Raw genomic sequence first — 9776 nt, 5'->3', positions numbered from 1 at the left:
TTTAAGATGTACATGAAGTTTTGATACATATATGGATGTGTTTGAGAAGTCAATTTTCCTAAGCAATCAAAGGCTGCTTCTCTTGCCTGCGGTTTCTATTCTCTTGTCAAATATCCCTCATCATACCCTTCTTTGACATGGCTTGTTGTTGTTGTTTTGGTTTTCTGAGACAGGGTTTCTCTGTGTAGCTTTGGAGCCTGTCCTGGAACTCACTCTGTAGATCAGGCTGGCCTCAAACTCACAGAGATCCACTTGCCTCTACCTCACAAGTTCAAGGATTAAAGGTGTGTACCACCACCACCTAGCTCCTTTGATATGTTTTGAAGGCAATAAATTGGGCTGGGGAGATGAGTCTGCCAATAAAGTCATTTGCCCATGAGCCTGACAGGCAGAGTTTGATCCCTGAGACCCAAATGGTGGAAGGAGAAAACTGACTCCTGAGGGTTGTCCTCTTACTGCCACTTGATGTCATGACATGCATGCCCCACAACCACATATTAAATCAATCAATCAGTAAATGTAATAAAAGCTATAGTCTGCATGTGCCAAAGGCTGTTTGGGAGCAAGAAAAACTTCTCATCAGCTTCAAGAGCCCTAATCCTTTCCCTAGTCATGTTTTACCTCAGAGTCATCACTGAGGCCTGGTTATCACAGCCTGAGCATTCTGGAAAACACTCAGATCACTGAGAGGGCTAATTACAAAAGTCTAGAAAACAAGCTGGTATCAGTAGTCAGTGCTGGATTACAGGCTGCGTTTCCAGCCTGTAATGTTTCCAGCCCTGAAGATCCAACCCAGAAACCCTAGATGCTGTTTCCTAGCAAGGAATACTGGAGATGTGGATTGATTGCTCCTCCGTTGGTGGTCAGCTTGCATAGCTTGCACAAAGCCTCAAAACATCTTAAAAGCAGCTATGGTGGTGCACTCCTGTGAGCCCAGGTACTGAGAAGATAGAGTTAGAAGTACCAGAGGTTCAAGGTCATCTTTGGCTACATGCTGAGTTTGAGACCGGCCTGGGAGGTACAGGACCACAGAACAAAATAAACAAGACAAAAGGAAGGAAAGGAGAGAGGGAGGAAGACAAAGATAGGAGATGTGTGGGGAGTGATAGGAAAGGAACAGAAGGGAAGGGAAGGTGTTAAGTACCTGCTGAGTGAAGAGCACTGTGCTAAGTGCTATGGGCACAGAGGAGAGGCCCAAGAAACTTCTAGAAAAGAACTTCCCTTTTCCTAAACAACCCAACTTTTCTTTCTTCTCCTCCTCCTCCTTCTTCTTTTCTCCTCCTACCTCCTTCTCCTCCTCCTCTTCTTCTTGATGGGATTTCTCTGTGTAATCACTCTGGCTATCCTGGAACTCACTCTGTATACAAGGCTGGCCTCAAACTCACAGAGATTTGCCTGCCTCTGCCTCACAAGTGCTGAGATTAAAGGCTTGCACCACCACCTTCAGGCGACTATCCCAACTTCTAAAATTAGTGTTTGCTTATTTGTTTTATTACATGAGGCAGGGGGTGGAGGAATGGTTACCAATCTCTAGTGTTGTATTCTGAGTTACTCCAGACAATCAAAGAAAGAAGGTTACTCCAGAATGAAATATGGCCTTGCAAGCAGCAGGGAGGTCCATTCTTAAACATCCATGCAAAAGGTGTATTTATTGATTGTTACACAAAAGTTGGTTTTTTGGTAAAACAAGTTCCCCATAACAAGTCTCTGATCTAATCTATATGTTTCATGAAGGAAAACATCACCCCCCCCCCCCCCCCCCCCCCCGGCAACTTTAGTTCTTATTGTGCACTGTTTGCAGTACGTAATAATGCAGAATGCTTCAGGTGTGCCAGGATGGTTTTGTGACTAAAGTCATGCAAAGGCTATAAAGCTCCCTCAGAAAAGCAGCTCTATAGTTAACAGAAAACAATCACTGTGATCTACAATGATTTATTCCAGGTCTAAGTACCTCCAACAAATAATTATTTCATTCTGTGTTTACTCTAGATACAATGTAAAATAACTGTCTCACTCTGTTGTTTATGCTAGATACAATGATTCTACTAGATTTCCACTACACTTTAGTATTAGCTTCATAATGAACCTTGAGCCACTTGCTGGGACATTAAGAATGCTTGCATGGTATGACTGAAAGTGTCCTCAGAGTGTGATCCAACTTCAGGCATAAACTGCAATTCAGAAGGAAAATGATTACCCTAGAATGACCCACCCTCTTGGGAGAGCTGAGCCTGAAACCCTTACCTCTGGCTTCTACTCTCTGCTTTCTTTACCCTTTACACTGTTATTAGAAATATTTACTTGAGTGGATTAATGGACTGGGTTCAAAGGTTACTCACCAGGCACTGGGCACTTGTAAATTTTCTACCAGCTGCCTCTCATTCTCTCTTGTAGCTGGTGATCTTTGCTCCATGAGCCCCTAGATGCTCTACTGATCACTGTGTCAAAGCCTTGTGGGAAAATCCTTGAAGATGCTTATTCCTGGTCTGCTCCCATGACTCAAAATCCTTAGCTTGAGCTAAGGAAACTGCATTAAGAACAAGCCATCTCCATATTATTTCAGCTCACACCAAAGTTGGAGAATCAGCAGCTACAAGCTAAAGCACAGAGTCTTCAATGCACCTTGTATGGTTATAGCATCCGATGCTGCCACTTTCCTGCCTCGCCTCCAGCAGCAAAACCACTCCCTGTCCTAGAAAACTCTTGGTGACAGTTACTTTGCATTTTCAGGCCCCCAGTCTCTCACCTTGTTTGTCTTTATTGGAGTAGTTCCATTGCATGGGTTTCTATACCATTTCCAACACCCTTCTAAAATGTCCCTTCTCTCTGTCACTCCTTAAGTCCTTCCTCAAGATAGACTCACTTGCCGGCTTTTTCAAACAGCTCATTGATGATAACCTCCATTATAGTGCTGAGCACAGTAAGTCCTAAGTCTGGACATTTGTCCTGGCCTGTTAGGAATGCACATTGCTCAGTGTATTCTAGGAAAAGGTGTCCTTCCCCTTGAGCCAACCCATGGCTTGGCAAATAGGAGCCTTGGCAAAACTGCAGTCACTTGTGTTGTGCCAAGCCTCCTTACAGGGAACACAAGGCTCAGTAATGCTCAGGGCCTCTCTCTTTGTCTACTCCGAAGACTCTGAGCATTTTGATGACCAGCCAGCATTGTGAATGAATGGTAGGAGAGTGGCTCCTCCCAGGAGGGGCATATCAAATACTGTTATAAAGAAGGTCCTTGGAGTGGTATAGACAACATGAAGGTTCATTCTCTCTCCATAGACTCTGGTTTTTTAATATCTACACTTTGAAATTTATTTATAATTGTAATGGATAAAATAATTATAGGCTACTTCATACTTTGGTGTGTGTATATATAGTATATATAATGTATGTATGTGTTCATGTGCCACCACACCTGGCTCTACTGTTTTGAGACAGGGGCTTTTACTGAACCTGGAGTTCATAGTTTTGGCTAAGCTGGCTGGCCACTGAGCTCCAGAGATGCCTCTGTCTTCCCCTCCTCTGCACTGGGGCTGCAAGTATATCCTGCCATGCCCAGCTTTTAATGTGAGTGGTGGGGATCTGAACTCAGGACCTCATGCTTGTCTAGCAAACACTTCTAGGACTGAGCCATCTCCCCAGCTCCATTCTTTGTTTCTGACACCAAACAAAAAACCTTTCCATTTTTCCAGGAGGTAAATATGTCTGAGAGAATAGGAGAAATGGCCTGACTGAAAGACCACCCATTGCCCTGCTCATTCATCAGTCGAAATCATGAAACCCTGTGGCCCAAGCAGAGAACACAGGCAGCTGTAGAAACATAGAAGAATTTCTTGGTCTGTAGAGAGAGGGCTTAGGGCTTAAAGAGGTCATCAGGGTTCAGCTCAGTTTAAAGAGTTTCAAGATTCCCATGATGGCAGAGGGGCTGCTCTCACTGTACTTGATTAATTTCTTTTGAAAGGTCATTATGATACCAGGAAAAGACTATTTACTAACTTTCCACCAGTTTCCGTCCAAGAGCAGAACAAGTCTGGCTCCTCAGATGATTGAAACTGAATTCCTAGTTGGTCTTTACCCACCACACAGTGACCAAACGTTTAACAGAGAGAAATTCAGGGAGGAAAACAACCTGCTTGAGCTTGTTTAACTAGAGGACTGGTTCCTGTATGGCAGCAAAGGAATGAAAGAATGTTGGTGCTTGGCAAACCTTTTCTTTTGTCTTGTTTCATTTTGTTTTGTCTTGAGACAGAATTTTGTTATTTAGCTGATTTGATATATATTTTTTTTTCCCTACTAGCACAAGCCTAGACAAATCCGGAAGAGGGAACCTCAGTTGAAGAATCATCTCCATTGGATTTTCCTGTAAAGAAGTCTGTGGAGACATTTTCTTGATTGATGGGTGATGTGGAGGACCCAACCAACAGGGTGGATGGTGCCACCCTGGGCAGGTGGTACTGGGTGGTATCAGAAAACAAGATAAGCAAGCCATAAGGAGAAAGCCAGTAAGTAGCATTCCTCTATGGTCTGTGCTTCAGTTCTTGCCTCCAGATCCATGCCTTGAGTTCCTGTCTTGGCTTCCTTGAGTGATGGACTATAAGCCAAATAAACCCTTTCCTCCCTTAGTCATTTTCAGTCAGTATTTTTTTTTATCACACAGCAACAGAAACTGAATTAGGCCTTGAATTTGAAATACCCCTGCCTTGTGTGGTCTCCAGTGTGAGTTTGCGAACATGAGTGCAATGCCCATGGAGACCAGAAGATCCCTGGAAGTGGAGTTATAGGAGGTTGTCAGCTGACTGGTATGTGTACTATATTGCTATATATAACGTATGGCTTAATTTTAAAAAAGAGCACTTATAGTTAAGGAAAAGATGTGTAAATAGCTACTGAACTTTACAGCATCAGCCCTCAAAGGAAATGCAAAGCAGAACTTCAATGAGATCCAGTTCCTATCTGCTGGTGGCTGTCAACAGAAAGCCAGTGTTGGTAGCTACATGGAGGAATTGAAACTGTTACACAATGCTGGTGTGATGGGAGATGTCATTCTGTGAATATGTTTCTCATACTGGTTAATGAATAAAGCACTGTTGGCCAATAGGAAAGCAAGATAGGCGGGACTAGGAAACAAGGAGGATTGGAGGAAGTAGTAGGGAGGAGTCAGCATGTAGAGACTGGGGAGAGCACAACACCAGCCCCACTCTCCGGTAAGATGAGACCACGTGGAAATACTTAGATTAATAGAAATAGGTTAATACTTAAGACAGAGCTAGCAGATAAGAAACAAGTAACTGGCCAACAGCATTATATCAAATACAGAGTCTCGGTGTGTTAATTGGGGCTATTGGAGTGGTGGGTCCAGGCGTCGGGGTGGGGGTTGGGGACCTATTCATAACACTGGTGGGCAGGAGAAACGCCACCCTTTGGAACACAATTAAATAAGAGTTATGAAATGATTCTGAAGTTCCACTCATGGCTACAATTTCTTATAGTTTTGGTTGTGAGCCTAGTCTTTAATGGCTGGTCCATCTCTCCAGTCCAGGCTACAATTTCTAAGAGAAATGAAAACCTGCATTTAGTGTAGCAGCTTCATGTACAATGGTTGAACTAGAAAAACCCAGTCCACTGGTAAGTGCCTGAGTGAGTTGTGCTGTAGCCATTCATGCAATACTACTGCTTGTTGAAAAGCAGCAAGCTGTGTTCACTTTGGCAGCACATGTACTAAAGTTGGAACAGTACAGAGAAGGTTAGCATGGCCCCCGGGGCAGGGATGACACTCAAATTCATGAAATGATCCATATTGTTTTTTGAAAAGTGTGCTGATATATATCACACAGACACCCAAAATGGCCTGAAGCAGACACTCATGTACCTACAGTTGCAAAATGCAAACATTTTGGAAAGAACATTGATTGTATGGTAGTTCATTCATTTGCAGTGGATCTTTGCTCCTTTTCCTCAAGTTTGGAATTGGATCTGCTAGATTGAGGTCTTGTTGCTTTAAATCTACACTAGGTCCTCAAACAAATCAATGTGAATGCAGTTTTTCCCCCTGTGAAGGAGCAGTCACACTCCTGTAACAGAATAGAAAGAAATATCTAGAGCAGTCACACTCCTGTAACAGAATAGAAAGAAATATCTAGAACAATTTCAAGTTTTATCTTTTTGTATATGAACATAAATAAATAATAAAGAAAAATGAGCTGTGGTCCATGTGTTAGCATGCACCAACTCCAAAATAATTACACTGGGTAAAAGAAAGGATGCTTTAAAAAGGATATATATGATCTACAACTTCATAGGTGGAAATTCCACAGAATGCAACCTTCTGATCCTCAGCCTCCTTCCAAGGGCTGGAATTCTAGGCATGTGCTACCACACTTAGTTTATGTGATGCTTGGGATGGCACCCAGCATGCTAGGCAAGCACTCTACCAACTATCTTTCCAGCCCACAAATAGAGTCTTTTTAAAAGAAAAGTCTGTAATATTAGCATCTGTAATCACACCAAATTTCTGTTCCTGTGTTCCCAGTCCTCACGTGTGTTTGTGCTTTTGTCTCTGCTTGTTGGGCTATGCAGCCTTTTCTGGTTGCAACTCCTAAATTATCCTTCATCAAGATTTTATTTTGTTACAAGCATTCACATTAAAGATTAAAAGGTAAACAGGAAAATCACACAAACCTTCAATACACATGAACCTCAAAGTGAATGCACACGAGAAGACCTAGATTTGAAAGCAAGGATCCATTTCTCAAGGGTCACAGGTTGGATTGATGTGTGTCAAAGGCAGACCGAGCTGGACACTAGTTAATGCACCAAGATAGACTGTATTCTGTCCCTGCCAAATGCAGAGAAAGAACTAAGTTCCATAGGATGTGGGCAGAGGATATGGGGTAGGAGAAGAGAGAGTGGGTGGGCTGAGTCAGGAGCAGGGAAAAATCATTAGAAGTGGAGCACTTTGTCCCATGTGAATTCCATCCAGTTTGCTAATTGGCACTTATGCCCCCATCCCCCAAGACTAGGAAATGGGGACCTTTTTCTTTTTCTTAGCCAGGTATTTTGAAGAAAAATAGGGTCACTCCAGCAATTCAGCCTTGAGCTGTGAGAGAATGTATTTGTTCAAGGCCAAGGCTGAGGCCTAGTAACAAAGACTAAAAGGAGCCTGGCTAGAGTTTGGTCAGTGAGAGAACCTTTGTTGGCACAAGTGACCCACAGACTGTAAGACTTTCAGAATTGTTCCTGAAGTAGGTAGAGATCAAAGGACAACTTGTAGGAGCAAGTTCTCTCCTTTGACCATGTGTTTGCCATATTTTTTTAGCCTTGGTGGTAGGCATCTTTATCCTCTGAACCATTTATTTCACCAGCCTGCCAGTGTAAGCCTTAACACACAACATAGACTGGCTTGTTTGATCATTTTGCAGGTTCTCAGAGGAGCTGGACAGGGAGACTGGAATTGATTTTCTGACTTACAGAGGAGATTGAAAAGTTTCTACACCCCAATAAGCCTCTCCACTGATGCAATGATCCAAATCAGACCAAATCAAACCAAATTAGAAAAAGCCCACTTTAAATGGGTACAATGCTCCCAGAGAGGAGATGGGAAAGAGAGACTGAGAAATCACAAGTCTATTTTCTGGGAGGGCAGTTTAAATACCATGTGGGGGTGGTCTTAAGCATCTCTGGGGGGAGGGGTCATCATTTGGTGAGCTTTCTGAGTTGTAGCAGGGTCTGGAGGGAGATTGCGGGGAGGGCTTGGGTGGAATTTCTACCATAATAGAGATGATACCTGCTATTAAATCAATAATGAATAGAAGTCACCCAATGCTCAGTAACAGTCTAATAACAGTGAGGTCTCACCAAAGGTATGAATGAATAGCCTTGTGCTACTTAAGGTCCCCTCCTGGCTTGAATTCCATTATCCATATTCCTAAAAGGATTCTTTCAAGTTAAAAGTCAAGCTCTGAACATGGAAATCTTCAGAGAACAGCAAGTCTATAAAAAAGTACATTGCAGGGAGGTTAGGAGGAGGAGGACCTCATGTATCCCAGGCTAGCCTTATAGTCACTATGTATCTAAGAATAGCCTTGATCTTCTGATCTACCCACTTCCCCTTCCCAAGTGCTAGCATTGAGGCTTGTGCCACCACACCCAGTTTATGTGATGCTGGATATCAAGCTTGTGACTTCATGCATGCTAAGCCAGCATGCTACCACCTGAACTACAACCCAGTCCTTAAAAGTGCATTCTAAAACTCATTTATATAGAGTTTTCTTTGTGCATGTGTGTATATATGTGTTTGTGTGTACATGCATGCATGTATGCATATGTACATGGGGAGGCTGGAGGACAACCTCACGTGGCACCCTCAGGAACACCATTTACTTCCTTTGAGACAGCGTCTCTCATTGGCCTGCAGCAGGTCACCTGAGATAGGGATCCTCTTTTCTAGCACTGGAATGCAATTGTGAGAAACAAAGAATGAAACACCTGTGTTGAGGCTGGAGAGAGAAGCTAAGAGCACTGGCTACTCTTCCAGAGAAAATGGGTTCAGTTCCCATTGCCCACATGATGGTTTACAACTGTTTATAACTCTAGTTCCAGGAGATCTGATATCCTTGTTTGGCCTTTGAAGGCACTGCACACATGTGGTGAACAGACATGCAGGGAAACATATAGAAACATATTCATCCACATAAAATAAGTAAATCTTAAAAAAATAATCTTAGTGTCCCACAAAGACACACAAAGCAAAAAGTATCTTGGGTAGGCAATTCACTTTACAAAAGCAGTGTGCCTGAACCCAAACTGACCAGCAACACACCAGGGCCACCATGGCTCCTGCCTTTTATACCTGACATAGGTGGGGATGGCATCTAATCCACACTCAGCGGGAGGGGTGGATTCAGGAAATAGGGGTCATTGATTGGCTAATTACCATTGACAAACAAAACAAAAAACTCATTTCTCATACTAGCACACACTATCCAGCCAAGCTTATGTGAGTTCTAGGAATTGAACTTAGGTCTTTGAGCTGTGCCAAGCCATCTCCCACAACCCTCACACAGACTTTTTCATAATATTGTTGAAATTTATCCTGTGCCAGTCACTGAAACTAATCCTTAGCTGGGAAGAAACTCACAAATCATTGGCAGGTAGAGCTCAAAGTCAAAGCCAAAAAGTTAAGAGAAACTGTAACCTGGGGCTGAGGGCTGCAATAGGGCATGATATCAAGAAGAAAACAACATTGAATGGGGGGAAATGAACATTGCAGAAGAAGGATGGACAACTGTATACTTAGGACTGTAGTGATTATCTTCTATTTTCAGAGAACTGAGGTAAAATTGCAGTCAGGAGGTGGAGGTGAAGGTTGGAAGGGAGGGGCCTGAGCCACTCACACCAGGCACATCCTTAGCTGCAAATTCAAAGGCCACTTTATCATAGAAAATGAATTATTAACACATAACCAGTGGACGGTATTTATTTTATTCCCCTACATGAGAGGGAAAAGGGAGTGTTTTTAACTACATAGATGCAAAGGAGACATGCATCAGGACATTTACTATTTATACACCCCCAGAAGCTGGCAAATGCTGCAGGGAACAGGTCTGGGCGTGGAACGACAGCTGTGCCATACCCAGGGCATGTTATACTTGCTGCAGCTCACTTCCCCAGTTTCCCAAAGCCCACACCTCTGCTAGGAGAAGTCTACTGCAAATATCTCAGTGATGCCCAGGGGTTAGTTAGTATTATTAAGGTGTGCATACGGTGGCAAGAAGGTATTG

General features: G+C 43.1%; 1 non-coding gene across 1 annotated transcript; it reads left to right on the top strand.

Annotated features, from left to right (window-relative positions):
* Nucleotides 1-5691: 5691 nt before the first annotated feature.
* On the top strand, nt 5692-5799 carry LOC127232036 (U6 spliceosomal RNA). The gene has a single exon (XR_007835337.1). It is a non-coding gene; the product is annotated as a U6 spliceosomal RNA (small nuclear RNA).
* Nucleotides 5800-9776: the final 3977 nt, after the last annotated feature.

This window comes from Phodopus roborovskii, unplaced genomic scaffold, assembly GCF_943737965.1.
Source record: "Phodopus roborovskii unplaced genomic scaffold, PHOROB, whole genome shotgun sequence".
NCBI lineage: Eukaryota > Metazoa > Chordata > Mammalia > Rodentia > Cricetidae > Phodopus > Phodopus roborovskii.
Note: the sequence above shows the minus strand (reverse complement) of the source record. Positions and strands in the feature narration are given on the sequence as shown.